Below are 23294 nucleotides of genomic sequence, written 5' to 3' on the forward strand. Positions count from 1 at the left end.
TGTGGTGTAAACCATCTAGCTGGCTTACATATGTCAGCTATGGGAATATTGCCTAAAATGGCCATAGATGCTCCTATTTTGCGAGTGAAATGTGCTCTAGGAGGTATAGTTAAAGTTTTTTTCACCTTTCACATAGCAAGTTTGAATACATTTAAAAATTCATCTAGAATTAGTGGATTAAGAAATAGGATTCCCTTTATGAGGTGGAGCAAAGGCAACCAAAAGTGGTTTGTGAAAATCTTTTGTCTTTCCAATCTAGTATAATAGTGCTCTTTTGACATCAAATGTGTGTTGAGCTCTTTCTGCTACAGAATCAGATTGAGGGAAGAACACAGGTAACACATCTGATTGGTTAATACGAAAAGCAGAGACTACTTTTGGAAGGAATTTTGAGTTAGCCCAAAGAATCACTCTATCTTTATTAAGGTAAAAGAAAGGTTCTGCTAAGGTTAATGCCTGTAACTCACCAACACCTTTTTAGGTGGAGCCTATATCAGCAGCGTGCATGCGTTGCTCACTTTGGGAGGCATGCAGTATTTAGTATGGAGTGGAAGCTTCGTGGAAGCTCCGCCCACTCTCTGCTCACCTTTTTTTATTGGCTTGTGTCTTTGTCCTTCGTAAATGATGTCTTCTGATTTATTTTGAGGCTTGTTAGTCCCTCCTTATGACATCTATGTCGTCATTTGTCAGCTCCCATGGCTACTGGCCCCTTTACTTCGAGTGTTACACGGTACCTGGACTGTGAGCACTCCTTTGTGCCCCCTTCTCACCCCGCCAGCACTGCTTTTGTCCGTGCCCTCCCCCCCATTGTCCGTGATGCAATATAGATGTGAGTCATATTGCATTGCAAATGCTTGTTATTTTATGGGATGCGTCGAAACCTCATATATAACATAGGAATTCTCCGACTTAATACATGAACCAGCGGGAGTCGGAAACCGCGAGCTTAAAACGTCTCTCCATTACAGGCTTCTTTGTCTAAATTCACGCATTAAGTCGGAACAATTCCGTATGTTTGAAATTTAAAACTTCAGTCTTGCAAAAACATGTGCTCGACTCCCCGCTGAGCCAGTGCAGCAATTCATGATAGGGGCCCTGATCTCTAGGTGGGCAAACTAGAATTGTGGAGTTTGCCAAAGCGATTTAATGCTGGTTTTAGTGGATAGAAATCGTAGCTGCAAACTTCTGCACTGGATGGAATATACTTGACTTGAGACCCCGTTTCAAAGCCAAACAGAGTGACTTATTTAATGGCAGAGTGTAGGTGTTAGAAATGGGGGGTCTCTAGTCGGCAGTGGCTGGCGCCGATGTCGACTAGTGACCCTTCTTCCTAAGTCAGAGTAAGGGGGCTACACCCTTTGATAACCCCTGCTCAACGCTGTGGTAACGCAGCACGAGCAGACAGGCCTATCTCAGAGGCAGTGCGTGACATATTTAGGACCATACACAATAACGGAGGAAAGACGCTACAAAATAGACACCACAAGCAGTTATAAAAAAAAAAAAAGTTATCTTTATATAGAAGAAACACGAAACTGAGAAATGCTCAAAGAACCACAATGCACGTAATTACAGATTCGTCTCAAGAGCAATTAAAGCACTTGTGTGCCCGGGTGGAACGAACTTAGTCCGGGGCCGGGGTCTATGCGGCACGGTGAAGCACAATGTACAAGCTACTTAGGATGTAAAGGGGCACGGGGCACAGCTCCTCAGGGAAGGTGCGGGATGGCAGGCGGACCCCCAGCGGCCACAGTTCCTGGGCAGTGGCGATCCTCAGCGTGCACTCACGATAATCCTGGGACGGGCGTGAAAGCGGCACCCAGCGGCACACGTGGAAGTTGACAAGGTTCCCGATGTGGGGCTAGTGTGGGCACTCAGGGGCGCAGCTCTTCAGCTGCAGCGGCCCACGATAGCGATGATTCTTGTGGCAAAATAAGGATGGGCACTCAGCGGCACAACTTCTCGATGGCGACGGCCCAAAACAGTGATAGCAAGGACTCTCGTAGCAAAGCCAATGCGGGCACTCAGCGGCACAGCTCCTCGGCTGCAGTGGCCCACAATGGCGATAGCAATAGTTTCCGTAGACAAGGCAGGTGCGGGCACTCAGCGGCACAGCTTCTCAGCTGCAGCAGCCCACAATGGTGATAGCAATAGTTTCCGTAGACAAGGCAAGTGCGGGCACTCAGCGGCACAGCTTCTCAGCTGCGGCGGCCCACAATGGTGATAGCAATAGTTTCCGTAGACAAGGCAAGTGCGGGCACTCAGCGGCACAGCTCCTCAGCTCCTGCGGCCCACAATGGTGAGAGCAATAGTTTCCGTAGACAAGGCAAGTGCAGGCACTCAGCGGCACAGCTCCTCAGCTGCAGCGGCCCACAATAGCGATAGCAATAGTTTCCGTAGACAAGCGAAAGCGGCGTTCCTCACAGTAGATCCAGAGGCCTTGGATTTCTCGACAGAGGCCTCACCTGTGAGTAGGATTTCTCTCCGGGATCCGGGCTGCTGATAAATGAAGTCTAATGTCCCTGAGACTTTGGCAGGAGGCAACCCCAATTCAGGCCCTTGGGTAGTTGCTTCAGTGGATGGATGAAAGTTTCAAAGTCCTTTTCCTCTTGTTTCCACGGCCAGAGGTTCGTCTTTGCATCCCGAAGTTACACCGAAGGGGTTTCCGCTGAGATCTTTATACCCCAAAAGTCTTTGTTCTTGAGAAAGTCACAAATCACTCGACCCGGCCAGAACCAGTTTAGTGTCGACTTGGGTCACTTTATTTACGAGGCTGCATCCTCCCTTTCAGGGAGAGGGGGCTCACCATCAGACACTCAGCAGGAGGTGGAGCCATCATTCACCTTGCCAGGCACAGCCCTGCTCGGATCAAAGGGGTCACCCCTCCCCATACTTCAACTGCAGATTGCTCCATTCGACCCAGCTCAGCCCCAGCCTGCCCTGGCCCTCTAAACCAGATGACCAATACACATACCAGTGAAACACACAGAAAGACTTAGACAAAAAGATACCGACTTTCCAAAAGTGGCAGTTGCACACGCAGAATATAAAGACAATCACTACTACCACATACACTTTAATATTTGGAGCGGAAGCATACCAAATTCGACTTCCCTAACATGTTTCTTGGTACTACTAGGACTACACCGGTTCATCAGTTATTTTATAATAAGGAGCATTCGTGCTGTGTCACTGAATGGCAGTGGCACAGCGCCCAGAACATCCAACGCAAGCAACCATGAAGGAGACAAAAACGACAAAAATGGAAGGGAGACCTACGCCAATGGTGCCAGGTCTAACAGCCGGCACTTCTCTAAAGCAAAGAGGTGCTCTAAATAGTTAGTATCTGCTTCTATATTTCCATGTAAAGCACTGGCAAGCTCCAATCATGATTTTCCAAGAATGTGCGTAGGTTACAGGCAATGTACTAATTTAATTAGCCTTATAAAGGAGCTCATGTTCTAACCCAGTTAGTACATGCCGTGTATTTAGATCAATTTCGTGCTCACAGCTCCTTTGCTTACCCGTGTACAGGTGCAGAACATGCCCATGATTCAGGCACTGGTACTAAAAACCAGTGCCAAGTGTCCAAGCAGTAATACCGCATGCAGCACAGATCACAGCACCCATCGTGCATGTTTTTTCCAAGGGGCTAAAGGATGGAAATAAAACCAGCAGCCTGTCACACTATAATTCGCACCAGGGTGTACTTAAATAAGTACTTAAGTGAATTTATTTTTTGAGACAGCAGCCATTCATATATTTGAAACCTAATGTGCATACTAAATTCCAACAATACAAGAGCAAGCATGCTCTGAAAATTCCCAATAAGAAAAAGCGCATTCTTGCCATATAATTTTTCTGCTCCTAATTCTGCCATGTTCAGGAATGCAAAAAAGTTATTCTAAGGCTACATAATAATTTCACTGTCAAGTCAATATGAAGGCTTTTGAAACACATTCAAGGATCATAGAGAGACTGAATGCATATATCTGACCTTGATTCACCTTGCTAGTAATTTATTTTTGTGGCTTCAGAGTCAAGTGATTAAATATAACTATTTACTTTAATATGCTTCCTGTAAAAAATCTTTGCTTTGTATAATGATTTGTGCTTCAAAAGTTCTGCAGTTGGCCTCTTCTTTCGGTCTTTTTCAGACATCATTTTTCGGCGGTGAGGAATATATAAGACTTTTTTTGTTTTACGTTTAGTAGACGTATAATTTGTTGTACCTGGGAACCTCTTCGACGGATTTGCTAAAAGACTATAGACAGTTACATAGTGGATGAGCTTTACTATAAAGCACCTACTATCAGTCAAGGTGGAAGGTAAATGTATTTACCTTTCAGTAATTCTTATGGGAAGCCTAATTATATGAAAAAATCTCTTTGCAAGTGAGCACAAATATAAAAATCAGTAGCAGTGAATCCTCAAGTGGGTCATGGTGGCCCTCAACAATGGTAATATACATCAAACAATATAACTCTGCCATGCCATTTTTCATATTGTTTTGTTTAAAAACAATTATCTTTTTTCTTTATTTATTCATTCAATTATTGTTGGATATAGCCTCTTTTTGCAGGGTCACCCCCACGTTTTGTGGGTTGATGCTGCTTTTTTTTTTGTCGAGCATTCGCGACCTCTTGTATATACTTTAGTATATACTTATATATTAGTATATACTTATATGTGTGAGTACTTGGTGGGCTCTGGAGATCAGCCCTATGACTTGTCTGCTTCCGCTTAGGGACTTTTTTTTCTGTTCAACTGCCTCTATTAAACTGTCCTAATAGAAAAGGACCAGTAGAGGTCAGTAAAATACAAAAATTGCTTTATGCTGAGGGACTTTATTTTTTTATTTTTCTGGCAACTGCCTATATTTAACTTTCTTGATAGAAAACGACCAGCTGAGGTCAGTAAAATACCAGAATCACTTTAGCATTCTCTAGATTCCAGTCCATAGAAATTGTCTTAAAGGTGGAGCCATAAGCCTTGTGAGAACAATGTTAAGGTTCAGATGGTACCCTGGGTGGTATTATCCTTTTAAGGCCTTCCATAAAGGCTTTAATTACTGGAACTTTAAATAAGGAAAAAAGTTGTGTTTTGAAGATATGCAGCTACTGCTGCAAGGTGTAGTCGATTGGATGTGTAGGCTAAGCTAACTCGCTGGAGATGCAAAGATAAATAGTATTTTGTATAGATGCATCCAGCAGAGCAATTGTGTTATTACAATATATCACAAACCTTTTGCACTTTGCTTCATAACATGCTCTAGTGGTTGGTTTTCTTGCTTCTTTAAGAATTGTCATACAATCTGGTAGTAGGTTTAGGTATCTGAACTTTATGACTTCAGGAGCCAGATCGCTAAGTTGAGCTCCTTGGGGTTTGGATTTCTGATTTCTCCATGGTTCTGTGTAAGAAGGTTTGAAGTGAGGTGCAAATTTTGGTGTGGAACCACTGACAGTTCTAGTAGTGAGGTGAACCATGGTTGACAAGCCCATGTGGGAGCCACTAGAATCAGTGTGAGGGATGTCTGCCTGAGTTTCCGAACCAGAAATGTAAAGAGAGGGAGAGGCGGAAAAGCGTAAGCAAATATCCCTGACCAGTTGATCCATAGGGCAATGCCTTTGGATAGATGGTGTGGGAATCTTGAGGCGAAGTTTGGGCATTTTGAGTTCTCTGCTGTGGCAAAGAGGTCTAACTGTGGAAACCCCCATTTATGGAAGTATGGAAGGAGAACCTGGGGATGAAGTTCCCATTTGTGTAGTTGTTGCTGCATCCTCCTAAGGAGGTCGGCAAATTGGTTGTGCATCCCTGGAAGATGTTTTGCCTGAAGATGAATTTTGTGATGTACTGCCTAACTCCAAATGGTCTGAGAGAGGCGTGACATTTGTAGAGAGTGTCCCCCCCGCCCTCTGTTTTTGTACGTAGTACATGGCTGTCATATTGACCATCCGGACCAGGACAACATTTCCTATGAGGTGAGGCTGACTAGCATTTAGTGCTAGATAGACAGCTAAAGTTCCAAGTAATTGATGCGGAGACTCTTGTGTTTGGTGTCCCATCGATTCTGAATTGTGAGATGTTGGAGATGGACACCCAAGCCTGTGAGAGATGCAGCTGCTGGTAGTACGAGTTGCAAAATAAGGTCGATGAAGGGCCGCCCTTTTGATGTTTCATTTTATGTGTTCCACCACTGCAGAGAGCGAGGAGTGTGGCTGTCTACCACTACTAGATCTGTTAATTGACCCTGTGATTGATTCCACTGACGTGTTAAGTATTCCTGTGGAGGACGCATGTGTAATCTTGCGTGAGGCACTATTGTAATGCATTATAATTATTATTATTACATTTGTAAGGCGCGACAGCAACCCAAAAAGGGTTTCCCAGCGCCGGAGCACATCAGAAGAATGTATAGCAGCTTGTTAGGTTACTGGTTGAAAAGCCAAGTCTTAAGGGATTTGCGAAAAAGTGTGTAGACCGTTTCGTTCCGGATGGCTGTGGGAAGTGCATTCCATAGTAGGGGACAGAGATGTGCAAACGATCTGTCTCCCATCCGAGATAATTTAATTCATGGCACAGAAAATTTCTCTTGTGTGGAAGAGCGATGGTACGTAGGTGCCGACCAGAGACTGCAGATATTGAGGGGCAGTTTTATTCTTGATTTTGAACATTTAGCTTACTAATGCATGATGCCATCATCCTTAATAGTTGCATGAAAGTTTTGAATGTTAGGTATTGGCTGTTTTGAAACTGTAGTAATAAGGTTTGAAAGTTTTGAATTGTGGCTGCATTGGGAGAGGCTAGAGCTTTGTGAGTGTTTAGCATTGCTCACAGATATAGTTGCAGCTGTGAGGATTGAAGATGGGAATTTTGCGCATTGACTGTAAATCCCAATTGATGGGGAAGGTCTATGGTAGTTTGAGTATGTGGTAAAAACACTTTTGCTGTGTGCTGGCTTTGACGAGCCAATCGTCCAGATATGGGAAGACATGAATTTGTTGTCTTCTTAGACGGGCTGCCACTATTGCTAAACATTTTGTAAATAATCTGGGTGCAGTAGTAACCTCGAATGGGAGTTCTTTTAATTGATATTGATTTCCTGCTGTCACAAATCAGAGATATTTTCCATGTGTTGGGTGAACAGGAATGTGGAAGTATGTGTCCTTCAAGTCCATTGTTGACATAAAGTCGCTTTGTTGTAGAAGTGGAAACACTTGCTGTAGCATTACCAAATGGAAGTGTTCTGATAGTATATATAGGTTTAGTGGTCTGAGATCGAATATCGTCGTAGAGAACCGTCCTTTCTGGGGATTAAGAAGTAAAGTGAGTTAACTCCTGATCCTTGGTGTTGTAGTGGAACTGGTTCTATAGCTCCTTCTGTTAGAAGAGCTTGTACTTCTTGTTTGAGGTGCTGTTGGTGTTGTAACAAATGTTTGTGAGTGCGAGGTGGAATATTGTGAGGATTGCTGGTAAGCTCCAGGCAATAACAATGTTGGTTAAGGTCTACTACCCATTTGTCTGATGTTGGTGATTGCCAAATGAGAATAAATAGTTGTAGTCTCTCCCCCCATAGGTGTAAAATGGTTAGAGGGAATTATAGGGAAGTGACTGTTTGTTGGGAGATGGAGAGGTACGTGTTGGTGTACCTTTACCTCTGCCTTTAAAATTGTTCCCTCTATATCCACTTTTATAGAAGCCTCTAGATGGAGAGGGCTGTGTGTTTGATTTGCATAAGGACACATTAGGATCTGAGGAATTACGTTTTGATCCTCCTCTATAAAATGAGCAGCAAAAGGAGCCTCTATTGGACGGTGACTGAAGTGCTCACCATTGACTTTGCCACTTCTGTAACCTTTTTCATCTTCAAGTGATTCATCCACTTCAGGTCCAAAAAGATGTTGTTTATCAATAGGAACATTGAGAATAGTTTGTTGTACTTCAGGTTTAGAACTAGAATTTCTCAGCAGTGCATGTCTCCTAAGAAGAATGCTGGTATTAACTCCCCTTGCTGTAGTATCAGCAGCATCGAGTGCACATCTAGTAGACAAATTATGGATTAATTTTCCTTCTTGCACTAATTCTTGTCCTTTTTTCTTATGTTCTTCTAGGAGGTATTGGAGTAAGTCCTCTATTTTGTTCCAGTGGGCCCCACCTTGTTAATAAGCTATGGCTACACGCCAATGGGTGGCGGATTGTGCAGCCACTCTTTTCTCTGATGAATCTATTAATTTAGACTCTTTATCTGGAGTGGTGCATCTGCTGAAGTCTGAGTTTGCACTTGTCCGTGCACTGAATGCAACTATGGCATCTAAAGGTAACTTCCCCCTCATAAAAATAGGGTCAGATGGTGGAGGTTTGTATTTTTTGTCAACCATGGGTGTATATATACGTGTACATACCGGGTCTTTAAACATGTCATCAGCATGGCGCCTTTTAACATGGATAAAGATTGCGTTGTTCTGTGTGTAGTTCCTAATGTTTCAAATAAAAAATCCTCCTCTAAAGAGTTCTTGTGTAGTGCAACTCCATGGTATGAAGCTGTCTTGGAAATTAACTACTGGTATGATGTGTTGTCATCAGGAGGTGATGGTTTTGCAGGGTATAAGTCAGAATCATTATAGACTGGTGGATCAATACTCTAATCATTCCATGGATCTATTGGTGGTGGACTATTGTCATCCCCATCTCCTATATCAGGCTCTGTCTGCGGAGAACCCTGTGGTATAATGTCTAAAGGTTTTGAGCATGGTAGTGGTGTAGTTGGTGGAGGGAATTGAGGGATAGGGTGGAAAGGGCTTGTAGCCATGTTGTCAGGCCTCAACTATGTTTCCGCAGGAACATCATGGACATGAAGAAAGATCCACAACTTCCATAAATCATCTACTGCACCCAACAAAGGTCAAAGTGACAATGGTAACCCGGGGAAGAAGGGAAATAAAACAAGGAGAAAAGGGTCTCACGTCGAACCCCAGACTGCAACAGAACCAGGCAAGGACAAGGCACAAAAGTTGTAGACAAAAGAGAAGAACAGAGAACTGGTAAGTATGTAGAAGGGTTCACTTTCTATTCCTTATTCTCTCTAATGTGCTATTCCATTACTTAGGATTTCCCTTCTTTTAAGTCATTCAAATAACTGAGGTTGTCAGGCATGTGTCTGGGTCTGGAGGGAAATAAATATGGAACTACCTAGTTAGAGAGAGACTTAAATAAAAGGAGTGAAATGGTATAAAAGGTCCTATGCTAGAACCCCCCTTTTTACAAGACTTCTGTTTGCGTAATGTGATTAGCAAAATAAATGTTTCCTAATAACCAAACAAAAAGGTGTCACCTTAATATTCAGGTATAAATATCTAATGTCCTTTTTCTTCCTTGTACAGGTAAATAAATCCCAGACAGAAAGAACGGATGACCACAGCGTCAGAACACAGGATTGAATAAGTATATACAGGGGCAAGGAAAAATTAAATATATGTCAGCGCAAAGCGCTGTTACCGTCTTATTACAGGAATGCAGCCTTTTTTCTTAATTCTTTTCTTTTAGGTCAGCGGGTCGTCGGAGAAGACGGAATTCTGCAGGCAGAGAAGGCGAACTGAACAGGAACACCGAGAGAGGAGATCCGAGAAGGAGAACAACACCGCAACAAAGCAGGACATGGATGAGAATCCCGACGCCCCGGAAGTGCTGAGGAAGACCCAGAAGGAAAGCCACTCTCTCCCGAAACTCGAACGCGAAGCGCTACCGCTCGGGGGTGGCTGCGCTTTGACCTGTCTGGCCGGCCACCGCGCATGCGTGCCCCCGTGCTTCGGCCATATTAGTAGCTCGTCGAACCCCCCCGGAATCGGCAACCGCGACACATGTCCTCCTTTTTGTTAGAGGGATTTTGTAGGTTATGCCTTCTAAAATGAAAATTCCTTCAGAAGATGCTACAGATTTTGCCAATATATGTCCACTGCCTGGATCAATGTACATTCTCTTTTGCTTAGGATCTAGTTTTTCCTGCATAGTTTCCAGGATTGGTTCTGGAGACTTTTGAAGGGCATCCTTTGGTTTCGGCGCCAAACTTTTCAGTGCTGAGCTGGACCTCTCTTTTTTTTATCCTTTGAATCTGAAGGATTCAGTGCAAAGGTATTCTGTCTCGGCCGGAGTGGCTTGGTGTGCTGTTACGGTGACGAGCCTGAGAGTGGGGGACGTTGGAAGCGTTGTCTCGGTGCAGACCATGGCCGGAAGGCAGTGGTGGCCCAGATTCCTTTTGTTTGATGGAAGCAAGCTTGGTGGGCAAAGGGGCTTTGTTACTCACGGCACCCTGTCCAGCTGGAACGTTTTTAGATTCTAGCTCGATTTCCAGTTCCGAATCCGAATCTTGGATGGAGAGTGCCTCCTCCTCTTCCGCTGCTGACGCTTCCATCTCCTCCTGCTCTGTATCGTCTCCGAAGATATCCAGGGTGTGTTCGATGTTCTGCTGCTGCCTGTTCCTTCGTCGAGCCCGACGGTTCCGCAAAGTCTTTTTCGATCGTAACGACAAACAAGAGTCTGAATCTTCTTCATTGTGCTCCAGTGAGAGGCCCAAGTTAGAGACTTTATGCATGTTATGTTATGTTATTTTTGCTTATAGAGCGCACGGTTACCCTAGGGTGTCCTGGCACTAAGCACTGGTTGCCTGAGGAGCAAAGGCCTAGAGGTGAGAAAAGAACCATGTCTTCAAACCCTTCCGGAAAGAAATAAGATCTGGGGCATTTCTCAGTTGGAATGGGAGTTCATTCCATGCCTTAGAGGCGCAGTGAACAAAGCTTCTGCCTCCCCAATTAGTATTCTAAAAAGGGGGGGTTATTACTCGTTTGGACCCAGTTGTCCTTAATGTTCTATTTGGAATATACCATGAAAATTTGGATTTAAGGAACTCAGGACCTGTCCCATTCACAGCTTTAAAGACAATACAGAGTGCTTTAAAGCATTATCTTAGTGGTACTGGAAGCCAATGCAATTTCTTAAGTTCTCCCTTGACTGAGGCGAACCTGGAAGTTCCTGTCAGCAATCTAGCTGCCGCGTTCTGGACCACTTGCAGCCTGTTCAGATGTTGTTTTTGAACATTAAAATATAAACTGTTGCAATAGTCGAGACGTGACATTGTGAGTGCCGTAACCACAGTCCTCAGGCTCCTCTCAGACAGGAAGAACCTAATTTTCTTGATTAAATCGGAGGACCATGAAGCATGCTGAAGTCACCATGCTCACTTGGTCCCCCATGGTGAGTTTATTATCCACCACTATACCAAGATTCTTGGCTTTCCTTGAGGGTACTGGACACAAGCCCAGATCCTCCGGCCACCACTCTGGTGTCCACACACGTGGATTATTGCCAAATTTTAAAACCTCGGTCTTAGCCGAGTTTAGTTTTAGACAATTGGACATCCAGGCTGAGATGGATCCCATACAGTCATGGAAGCGATCACCTGCCTCCTTTTCCGCTGCCTCCGTCAGCGACAACACGATTTGTGTGTCATCAGCGTAAGAGGTGAGCTGGAAACCAAAGGACCTAATGATACCAGCCAGGGGTGCCACGTAGATATTAAAAAGCGTGGGGCTAAGAGCTGAGCCCTGTGGCACCCCACACGGCAGTGAAAAAGGTTCTGAGATGTTACCGTCTAGGTTAACAGTTTGTGACCTGTCCAACGGATGTATGACGTTACAACGCATGCTTTTACAACGTATGCTGTTACAACGAAACTTTTACAACGCAAATGCATTTACAACGCATGCTTTTACAACGCAAGTCTTTACATCGACTTGCACTAGATGGCGTGCTAACATTAGAAAAGTGTAATTTACTATTCCAACTCCAGTCCACGTAACAGTAGGGAAGGTGTTGGGATAGTAAACTACACTATTTGTAATGTTAGCACGCCATCTAGTGCAAGTCGATGTAAAGACTTGTGTTGTAATGGCATGCGTAGTAAATGCATTTGCGTTGTAAAAGTTCCGTTGTAATGGTAGTGCGTTGTAAAAGTTGCGTTGTAAAGGTTGTTCCCCCTGTCCAACAGGAACGATTGTAACAGTTTCCAGGCCGAACCACTTACACCTATTTCAGATAGCCGGTTAAGCAGTACCATGTGGTGAACCGTATCAAAGGCCGCGGATAGGTCTAATAGGATCAACATAGCATTTCCTCCCCTATCTACGGCCTCTCGGATTTCCTCCGTAGAGTCAACTCAGTGCTATGAAAAGCTCTGAACCTATATTGCGATGGATCCAAAGAGTTGTTCGAAAAAAGAAAATCACTGAGTTGGCTATTAATTTATTTTTCCAGTGTAGTTCTCCGGCTATTGGTTGGCAGATTCAATATGACCGGATGAGGTAACTGACAACCGATGCACAGAGAACCCTTTGTATTATCCATAGACAGCCTAGGACATCGAGGTAGCCTATCTCCAGGATTAAGTTTATGCAGTTCCTTACTTGTATAGTGCCATCTGTTAGGGACAAAACAGCCAGGGGAACGGGCCCTACGCCCGTCCGGAGCGCGGACGGGCGCAGACGGGCTTGCCTTAGTAAAATAGTAAAATTACATTCAGCAGAAAGAGATTATTGTAATGCATGCGGTCTCACTGGTGAGCATTAAACACAGCTTCGCCCAGGAACCAGCGCTGCGCGGGCTCATCAGCGTGCCTGCTAAATAGGTCAGCCTAAGGAGAGCACTAGACCGCTTACCGGTCTGGAAGTTGCCACCCCCAGCTAAGCCCATGATCGGAGCTCTAAAGTGCAAATAGAAAGTCTGAAAATGCTTAAAGAGTGCCCCCCAGTTCACACGATTCCCACAGTTAAAATAGAGAAGAGTAAAATAGTAAAATTACATTCAGCAGAAAGAGATGATCGTCATGCATGCGGTCTCACCGGCGAGCATTAAACACAGCTTCGCCCGGGAACCAGCGCTGTTGGTGCATGTTGGTGCGTGGATATTTAGAGTGGCTATGGAATGGAGTATGTTCCATCGGCAGAAGATTCTATGATATGTGACGGAGTGAAAGTAAACCAATGCAACTAGGTCCGAAGGCCATAATTTATGTCTTCTCAATCGAAGATGGAGTTTTCCATTTTTTTACGACACTAGGATGATGATGTACGCGTATGAAACAATACAGACGAGGGTACAGTGGTTTGCGTACCAAGGGGATCGTGAAGAATGGATTAGCACCAGAGCGCCGCAAACCACATCCAAACTGGATTAAGGAAACAAAACAATTTAAGAATGGAGTCGATGCCCATGCGCACTATCACCAAAAGGAGGAGTCACCTTACCATGTGACTGTAAAAGTCTTCTTCAAAGAAAAACAACTTGCAAACATCCGACCCAACACTAGATGGTAGGAGTATGCAAAGTATCTACAGCACACATGCCTCGAACACAGATTTCCTCTCTATACTTACACTTTTCTCGTTCTTTTGGTTACCCACCTTCCTATGACCCTCGGTGTTAGAACTGGGGCCACCAATTCCGACACGGTAGCTTGGTGCGAGGTAGGAAGGCACCCAAAGGCAATGTGTAAAGCACTGGTGCAGCAATCACTCACACAGATTCAGCCGTGCGCCCACAATGAAGGACACCACAACAGGTTGTTTAGTAAAACACAAGATTCTTTATCTGTTTCAAATGTCGAGAGGTCAATTCATCAGCAAGGCAGCAGTAAATTCATCTGGTAATCTACATTAATTAGTCATAGGACAATAACCATTTCATTCAGTTACGTCAATCAATGAATAGCAGAGCAACCATTAATTCATCACGGGGAATCAATCAGTGCATTTCGGGGAAACAGCAAATTCATCCTGGCAAGTAAAACAGTGTATTTCAGTAGATCAGACAATTCATCCAGCCACAAGGATCAGGGGCTGGTAGGGCAACAATTAATACATCGGGGTTAAAACGGGCATGAACTCATCTAGGAGCACAACACTCTTAGCCTCTCGGGCCACAACCAGTTCAATGTGGCACCCTCACAGGTGCAGTTCCCTGTTGGGGGGCTAAATAGAACAAATCAAGGCAATTTGGGGGCGCTCCTAGGGCTTACACCAGGGGTCAGGTCGTCCCAGCCATGTGGCAGGGGGATCGCGGGTAGTTCCCAGGGTCTCAGGCACTTCAGTTATCTGGCCAGAGGAGTGTCCCACAGGCCGGCCACTTCAGGCTCCAGACCGGAGTAGCAGCGGTACACCACCCGCCCCCTCAGGGGCCGTCTCAGCTGCCCCCCGGCCCCAGCAGCGGAGCAGTCACCCTGGATGGGGCCTCCGGGCCCGGGGACAAGTACCTGGCGGAGCGGGGCACACGTGGGGCTGCCACTGCGCGCGCGGGCCTCCCCGCACCAGCTTCGCCTCTCCTAGGGGTTACCCGAGGTGTCCGGGGCCGCGATCGGCACTCATGCTCCCGTCCCACTCGGGGGAAGCCCTTGCTCGGGGTTGCTGCAGCCGCCAGGCTCCGTCCTCACTTCGGGGCCAAGCAGCCAATCCGGACGCGGCCTTTCAGGGGCGCGGCTCCACCCACCAATGGGAGCGCGAGTTGGGCGGGGGTGCGGTCGGTGACGCGGCCGGCACCCCCGTCACGTGGTCAGGCCCAGCGCGGCGGCCTCCTCAATCGTGGCAGCACTACTAGGCCTCGAGGGCCGCAGCGGGGTCCACGCGCAGTGCCGGGCTGCGGCGGTGATGTCAGGTAAAGCGCCTTCCTCTAGCGGAACCGGGGCCCGCGGCGGTGATGTCAGTGCAGCGCGCTCTAGGGGCCCGACACTGGATCTCAGGTCCCCGGGGCACCGGCGGTGCCTTGACGGCTCGCAGCACCTGGCAGGCTCGGCGCTCAGTGTACAGGGATTGCAGGGGCGTAGCGTCTGGGTAGGTATAGCGCTCCCCCAGCACAGCGCTCGACAGGCACCACAGTCTCCAGGCACCGCGTGCAGGCAGGGGGGCACAACTCCAGCGGTATAGCGCTAGGCAGGCACAGCGCAGGATCACGGGCAGCTCTTCTTCACGGGGCCCAGTTCTAGTAACACAGCGCTTTACCTGCAGGTTGGAGATGACCCACAGCGACAGTCCAGATCAGCGCTTGTCTCAAGGGGGAGAAGGTAGACGGCCAGCTCCCCTGGTAGGCTTATTAGGGGAAGAAGGGGGATGAGTTGGCAGGCATCAGAGGCAGGGTGGGTTCCTGCAGCACACTGGAGATGGTCCCCTGGGTTGCCCCCTCACCAGGCAAGATCAGCAGGCAGGCAGAGTCCCTCATCTAACTTGGGTACAGCAGGGCCTAGACTCAGTCAGTCCCAGTAGTGTAGGTTTCTCCCCTAGGCCCAACCGCCTACGCTTCGGCAGAGGTTCCCCCAGGTCCAGTGGTGCCCCAACTAACTAGTCTTATACCCCCAGGTCAGGTGACCCTCCTGCAAAGGCAGCAAAGCAAAATCCCTCCCAGGGCTGGAAGGTTCCAGAAGCTTCCACATAATAGTCTATGGGACAAAAAGGCAGGATGGAAAAAGATACTGTATCCCAATGTCCCTGTATCCCAATGTCCCAGCCGGCTCCTGACTACTAGCATGTGTGCGCGATGGCCACTCTGCAGTAGCAGGGGCCTGTGGCAGCCATGTTGGTAGGAGAGAGCACCTGCACCTCAGCACTGGTTAGCAGTGCTAAGGCGCCCAGAGACCTAGGGCCAACAAAAAGATGGCGGAAAAAATAAGGCACAAGGGCGAAAAACAGGGTAGACCACCCTAGGGCTGACAGGTCTAACATGCGTCCCCCCAGCCGAAAGTGGGGAGAGCTACCCAGCCTCTAGGGAGTTCTCTTCACTAAGGCGGAAGAATCGGGAGAGACCGTCAGCGTGGTCTACTCCGGGTCGATGTTCCACCCGAAAGTCCATCCCCTGTAGGGAAATGGACCACCTCAACAATTTGGGGTTTTCGCCTCTCATTTGCATGAGCCAGCGAAGGGGTCGGTGGTCGGTCTGAATGAGGAAGTGAGAGCCAAAAAGATATGGCCTCAGCTTCTGCAGGGCCCAGACCACGGCGAATGCCTCGCGTTCGATGGTACTCCACCGCTGCTCCCGGGGGAGTAGTCTTTGGGAAATGAAGGCCACTGGCTGGTCTTGGCTTTCTTCATTCAGCTGAGAGAGCACAGCTCCAATGCCATGCTCGGAGGCGTCTGTCTGCACGATGAATTCCTTATTAAAATCTGGAGTTCGAAGCACCGGGGCGGTTCACAACGCGTGCTTCAGGGTCTCAAAGGCTTCTTGACAGGCAGCCGTCCAAATGATTCTACGGGGTTGCTTTTTCGAGGTCAACTCCGTCAGGGGGGCCACGATGGTTCCGTACCCCTTGACGAACCGGCGGTAGTAACCCGTGAGGCCAAGGAAAGCCCGGACCTCCGTTTGGGTTTTGGGGGGCTCCCAGGCCAAGATGGTCTCAATTTTGGCCTGGAGGGGTTGCACCTTACTCCCGCCCACCAGGTGTCCCAGGTAGACGACAGATCCCTGTCCAATCTGGCACTTGCTAGCCTGGATGGTTAGGCCAGCCCGTTGGAGAGCCTGTAGCACCTCCTGGAGGTGCTCCAGATGGTCTTCCCAGCTGCTGCTGAAGACAGCTATGTCATCCAGGTAGGCAGCTGAGAAGGCCTCTAGGCCAGACAGCACTTGGTTAACCAACTGCTGGAAAGTTGCCAGAGCATTCTTGAGCCCAAAGGGCATCACCCGAAATTGAAAGTGGCCCTCAGGGGTGGAGAACGCAGTCTTCTCCTTTGCTCCATCGGCCATGGCAATCTGCCAGTATCCGTCCGGACGTCAGATCGATGGTACTTAGATACCGAGCTGCTGCCAGCCGGTCAATCAGCTCATCTGCCCTAGGGATCGGGTGAGCATCCGTCTTGGTCACGGAGTTCAAGCCACGATAATCCACACAGAACCGAAGTTCTGGTGTGGTGCCCGGTGGGGCCGCTTTCGGCACCAACACCAGCGGACTAGCCCATGGGCTGCTGGAAGGCTCAATCACCCCCAGCTCCAACATCTTGGCCACCTCACCCTGGATGCTGGACTTGACCTTGTCGGACAGCCGATAAGACTTGGTTTTCACAGGCGGACTGTCCCCTGTGTCCACATCATGGGTACACAAGTGCGCGATCCCAGGAGTGAGGGAGAACGAGGCGTACTGCTCCAAGACCCGGCGGCAGTCCCTCTGTTGCTCCGGGATCAAGGATGGGGAGAGGACCACTCCTTCCACCGATCCATCTTTCTCTTGAGTTGCCAGAAGGTCCAGAAGAGGCTCACTCTCTTCCTCTTCGCTCCCATCCGTCACCATGAGGCGAGCAAGCTCCGATCTCTCGTGGTGCGGCTTCAGGCGGTTGATGTGGAACACCCTATGGGGTTGTCGGGGGGTCTTAAGGTCAACAACGTAAGGGGTCTGGCCTCTCTTCTCCACGATGTCGTACGGCTCAGTCCACCGGTCCTGGAGGGCACTAAGCTCTCCAGGCTCCATGACCCACACCTTCTGTCCAACATCCAACTCCACCTTCCGAGCGTTGCGGTCATACCACTCCTTCATGACAGCTTGACTAGCCTCCAAATTGTCTGAGGCTTCCTTCCACAGCTTGGCCATCTGGCTGCGGAATGCCAGCATATAGCTGACCACGTCACGGGGAAGCTTCGCAGAAGTCTTCTCCCACCCCTCCTTCACAAGACTGAGGGGCCCCCTAACGGGGTGGCCATAGAGCAGCTCAAAGGGGCTGAACCCGACTCCCTTCTGCGGCACCTCTCGATAGGAAAATAGCAGACAGGGTAGGAGGACGTCCCACTTCCGCCTCAAGTCCTCGGGCAGACTCCGGATCATCCCCTTCGGAGTCTTGTTAAAGCGCTCTATGAGCCCGTTAGTCTGGGGGTGGTAAGGAGCGGAGAACCTGTAGGTCACTCCACACTACTTCCACATGGCTTGCATGTAGGCCGACATACAATTAGTGCCCCTATCTGACACCACGACCTTGAGGAATCCCACACGGGTAAAAATCCCCATCAAGGCCCGCGCCACCGTAGGTGCAGTGATGGTCCTCAGAGGGATCGCCTCCGGGTACCGGGTGGCGTGGTCCACTAACACCAAAATGAACCGGTGTCCCGAAGAATTCGGCGGGTCCATCGACCCGACAATGTCTATACCTACCCGCTCGAAAGGGGTACCGACCACTGGGAGCGGTTCCAGAGGGACCTTCAACTTGGTCCCAGTCTTGCCACTCACCTGGCAAGTCTTACAGGTCTTAAAGAAGGTGTCAGAGGCAACTCGCATTCTGGGCCAGTAGAAATGTGGGACCAACCTAGCACAGGTTTTGTCCTGGCCCAGGTGTCCTGCTAGTGGTATTTAATGTGCCAATTCTAGAAGAAAGGCCTGGTAGCACTGGGGGACCACAAGGCCCTAGATGACCCATGCACCGGAGCCTTAGGATCACTGTAGATGAGGCCATCCTCCCAGTAAATATGATAATTGCCGGTCACCTGGTTCGTTGCTTGAGCTTCGGCCTTTCGCCGCATACCTTCAAGCGTGGGGCACTCTCTCTGTGCCCGAAAAAATTCCTCCCGGGTAGGCCCTCCTTCCACCTGCCACTCTGCAGGGGTCGGCAAGTCCCCCACGGGAACAACATCCACCTCTGCGGACTCCGGGGCCACCTCCGCTGGCTCCCCATCCCTCTCACAGGGTGCGTCTTCCACAACGTCCTCCTGACCAGCATTGGGCTGGGCCATTGTTCCAGGCTCCAACCCGGGTCGAGTTCCTCGCCGGGCAGCCATGGACCTTGTGACGACGCAAGTCCATCCTGGTAACCCCAGCATCTCAGCATGAGCGTTGAACTCCACCTCCTTCCAGGCGGTATGTTCCAGATAGTTTCCGAGCAGACAATCCACCGGCATGGCAGGGCTGACAGCAACTCTCAACTGACCTGAGACTCCTCCCCACTCAAAGGGAACTTGGGCCACGGGGTAGTGACTCAGGCTGTTATCAGCCATTACCACCAGGTGGAATACCTCGGGAATCACCTGCTCTGGGGACACCAGCTGACGTCTTACCATCATCATGCTGGTACCCGTGTCCCTCAGAGACTCCACCTCCTCCCCGTTAACCCGTGCCTTCTGCTGGTTCTTGGCAGTGTTCGAGGGCAACTGGGTCACTGGGACCATCTCTCTATCCCCCAGTGAAACCAGAGTCAGGCCGGTCCACTCACCCCCCTCATCTAGGGACAACTCCTCCCCCAGCGCTACACTAGCCACCCCGGGGCTCTTACCTCCTATGGGGGCTGGGGACCGTTTGCGGCACTGGGGATCCCCCTTGTAGTGCCCAACCTCCCCACACTCGTAACACCGGACAGTTCTGGGCTGCTGACTCTTGTCAGGGTAAGTGGGTTTCGGTGATCCAGATTGAGGTGGGGAACCTACCCCCTTCACTTGAGGTCTATTTTGGGGGCCCTTGAAGAACTCCTTTTTTTCCTTTCCCGCTCTCTTCTGGGGTGCGCCCTGTCCGCCCTTCTGAGTGTCTCCCCGGGTCCCTTGTGGGACACCCAGGTGCTAACCCAGGTATCTGCCTCCTCCGCAAGCTTCCGAGGATCGGTCAGCTTGCGGTCCACCAGGTGTTGGCGTAGCTCTGGAAAACTTTATCGAGGAGGTGCTCTCTCAAAAATAGATTATACAGCCCCTCGTAGTCGCTCACTTCACTGCCACGCACCTAACCCTCTAAGGCCTTCCGTGCATAATCACAAAAATCCACCCAGTTCTGTGTGGGAAGCTTATGGCTGTTGCTGAACCTTTGACAATATTTCTCCGGGGTGAGACCAAACTTCCTAAGCAGGGCCTCCTTCATGACAGGGTAATTGGTTCGATCCTCTCTGTCTAAGCCCAAGAGCGTGTCCCTCGCCACGGGAGGCATGTACCGGTACAGACCACCCCCCCCCCAGTAACTCTTGGGCACCCCATGGGCTACCAAGGACACCTCATACGCCGCCAGCCACTTATCTACATCATCCCCAACACTAAAACTGGCCACCACCTCCCTCGGTAGATGGATCTTAGGCTCTCGTGGAACCTCAGCGGGTACGCTGCCACCATTCCTGTTGCCTTGCGCCCCTAGCTGCAATGCTTTCAGCTCCAACTCCTTCAGGCTAAGCTCATGCGCAAGCTTCCTTTCCTCCATGGCTAGCCTCTTCTCCTCCCTCTCCTTCTCCATCCTAGCAAGCTCCAACCTCAATTGCCTCTCCTCCCTCCTATCCTCATACTCCTCCACCGACACACTCCCTGCTGACACACTACTGCCTGCCCTGGAACGTCTCCCTGGCAACACATTGTCACTAACATCAACCTGCAGTAGGTCCAACTCTCCCAGAGTGCCCAGTTCTCCCTGAGTGCCCGGCTCCCCCATCGCGCCCGGCTCCCCCTGCCCCTCGTCCCCTCTCCCTCCCAGGTGGGCCCCTACCCATGCCCTCAAGGCTTTCTGAAGCTCCTCTCTCTTGGCGCCTCGCCTGACGGACACCCCCATCCCCTGACAGAACTCCTTCAGCTGCGCCACCGTGTACATTTCTAGTTTGGCCAGCTCGAACTCCATCCTGACAGGTGGCTCCCCAGACAATTCAAGGGGAAACACTATGACGTAGGCAACAGGTTCACAGCAGGAGCCTATACACTCAACCGGACAGTGAAGGGCAATTTGCTTGCGTTAGGATAGGTGTCCAATTGCAGCGCACACGAATCCCCGTAGGGTGCTGCACAAGCGCAAGTACCAATCCCATCGCTGAACACCAATGTTAGAACTGGGGCCACCAATTCCGACACGGTAGCTTGGCGCGAGGTAAGAAGGCACACGAAGGCAATTTGTAAAGCACTGGTGCAGCACTCACTCACACAGATTCAGCCATGTGCCCACAATGAAGGACACCATAAAAGGTTGTTTAGTAAAACACAAGATTCTTTATCTATTTCAAATGTCGAGGGGTCAATTCATCAGCAAGGCAGCAGTAAATTCATCTGGGAATCTACATTCATTAGTCATAGGACAATAACCATTTCATTCAGTTACGTCAATCAATGAATAGCAGAGCAACCATTAATTCATCACGGGGAATAAATCAGTGCATTTCGGGGCAACAGCAAATTCATCCTGGCAAGTAAAACAGTGTATTTCAGTAGATCAGACAATTCATCCAGCCACAAGGATCAGGGGCTGGTAGGGCAACAATTAATACATTGGGGTTAAAACGGGCATGAACTCATCTAGGAGCACAACACTCTTAGCCTCTCGGGCCACAACCAGTTCAATGTGGCGCCCTCACAGGTGCAGTTCCCTGTTGGGGGGCTAAATGGAACAAATCAAGGCAATTTGGGGGCGCTCCTAGGGCTTACACCAGGGGTCAGGTCGTCCCAGCCAGGTGGCAGGGGGATCGCGGGTAGTTCCCAGGGTCTCAGGCACTTCAGTTATCTGGCCAGAGGCGTGTCCCACAGGCCGGCCACTTCAGGCTCCAGACCGGAGTAGCAGCGGTACACCACCGGCCCCTCAGGGGCCGTCTCAGCTGCCCCCCGGCCCCAGCAGCGGAGCAGTCAGCCTGGATGGGGCCTCCGGGCCCGGGGACAAGTACCTGGCGGAGCGGGGCACACGCGGGGCTGCCACTGCGCGCGCGGGCCTCCCCGCAGCAGCCCCGCCTCTCCTAGGGGTTACCCGAGGTGTCCGGGGCCGCGATCGGCACTCGTACTCCCGTGCCACTTGGGGGAAGCCCTCGCTCGGGGCTGCTGCAGCCGCCAGGCTCCGTCCTCACTTCGGGGCCCAGCAGCCAATCCGGTCGCGGCCTTTCAGGGGCGCGGCTCCACCCACCAATGGGAGCGCGAGTTGGGCGGGGGTGCGGTCGGTGACGCGGTCGGCACCCCCGTCACGTGGTCAGGCCCAGCGCGGCCTCCTCCTCAATCGCGGCAGCACTATTAGGCCTCGAGGGCCGCAGCGGGGTCCACGCGCAGTGCCGGGCTGCGGTGGTGATGTCAGGTAAAGCGCCTTCCTCAAGCGGAACCGGGGCCCGCGGCGGTGATGTCAGCGCAGCGCGCTCTAGGGGCCCGATACTGGATCTCAGGTCCCCGGGGCAGCGGCGGTGCCTTGACGGCTCGCAGCGCCTGGCAGGCTCGGCACTCAGTGTACAGGGATTGCAGGGGCGTAGCGCCTGGGGTGGTATAGCGCTCCCCCAGCACAGCGCTCGACAGGCACCACAGTCTCCAGGCACCGCATGCAGGCAGGGGGGCACAACTCCAGCAGTATAACGCTAGGCAGGCACAGCGCAGGATCACGGGCAGCTCTTCCTCACGGGGCCCAGTTCTAGTAACACAGCGCTTTACCTGCAGGTTGGAGATGACCCACAGCGACAGTCCAGATCAGCGCTTGTCTCAAGGGGGAGAAGGTAGACTGTCAGCTCCCCTGGTAGGCTTATTAGGGGAAGAAGGGGGATGAGTTGGCAGGCATCAGAGGCAGGGTGGGTTCCTGCAGCACACTGGAGATGGTCCCCTGGGTTGCCCAGGCAAGATCAGCAGGCAGGCAGGCAGAGTCCCTCATCTAACTTGGGTACAGCAGGGCCTAGACTCAGGCCCAACCGCCTACGCTCCGGCAGAGGTTCCCCCAGGACCAGTGGTGCCCCAACTAACAAGTCAGGTTTCCCTCCTTTCCTCTTATACCCCCAGGTCAGGTGACCCTCCTGCAAAGGCGGCAAATCAAAATCCCTCCCAGGGCTGGAAGGTTCCAGAAGCTTCCACATAATAGTACAGTCAATCCTTAGCACACGTCCTCTTGTCAAACATAAACTTATTTCGTGTTTTCACATTTACAGTACATATCAGTTGGCAGAAGAAATAAGTTAGTGTCCTCTTATGGGTGGTTCTTTATTCATTAGGTGTCTTCAATCCGGAGTGATGCCCGTCTTTGGTTTCCCGGTTTGGTGTGTTAAACCGGGAAACCAAAGACGGGCATCACTCCGGCTCTATTTTTCAATCATATAAGTACTGAAAAATCTATTGAACCTGACCAAAGAACATTAAGTCTTGAAGAAAGTGATGCCATTACTACAGAAACCATAGGTGGTTTGGAATTATCACCACCTAATAAAAATACTTAACCAAGCCAGGAATAGCCTTGAAAAAGTCGCGGGACTACATTCCCTTTTTGCGACGAAACACGTGTTGGCTGGCTGTTGTGTACCGCATTGAAGACACCTAATGAATAAAGAACCACCCATAAGAGGAGACTAACTTATTTCTTCTGCCAACTGATATGTACTGTAAAT

General features: G+C 49.9%; 1 protein-coding gene across 11 annotated transcripts in view; it reads right to left on the minus strand.

Moving 5' to 3' along the window:
- The window catches only part of LPCAT4 (lysophosphatidylcholine acyltransferase 4), a 1035593-nt gene that overhangs the window by 105135 nt on the left and 907164 nt on the right, over window positions 1-23294 (minus strand). The window lies entirely within an intron of this gene.

Source organism: Triturus cristatus, chromosome 1_1 (assembly GCF_964204655.1).
Source record: "Triturus cristatus chromosome 1_1, aTriCri1.1, whole genome shotgun sequence".
NCBI lineage: Eukaryota > Metazoa > Chordata > Amphibia > Caudata > Salamandridae > Triturus > Triturus cristatus.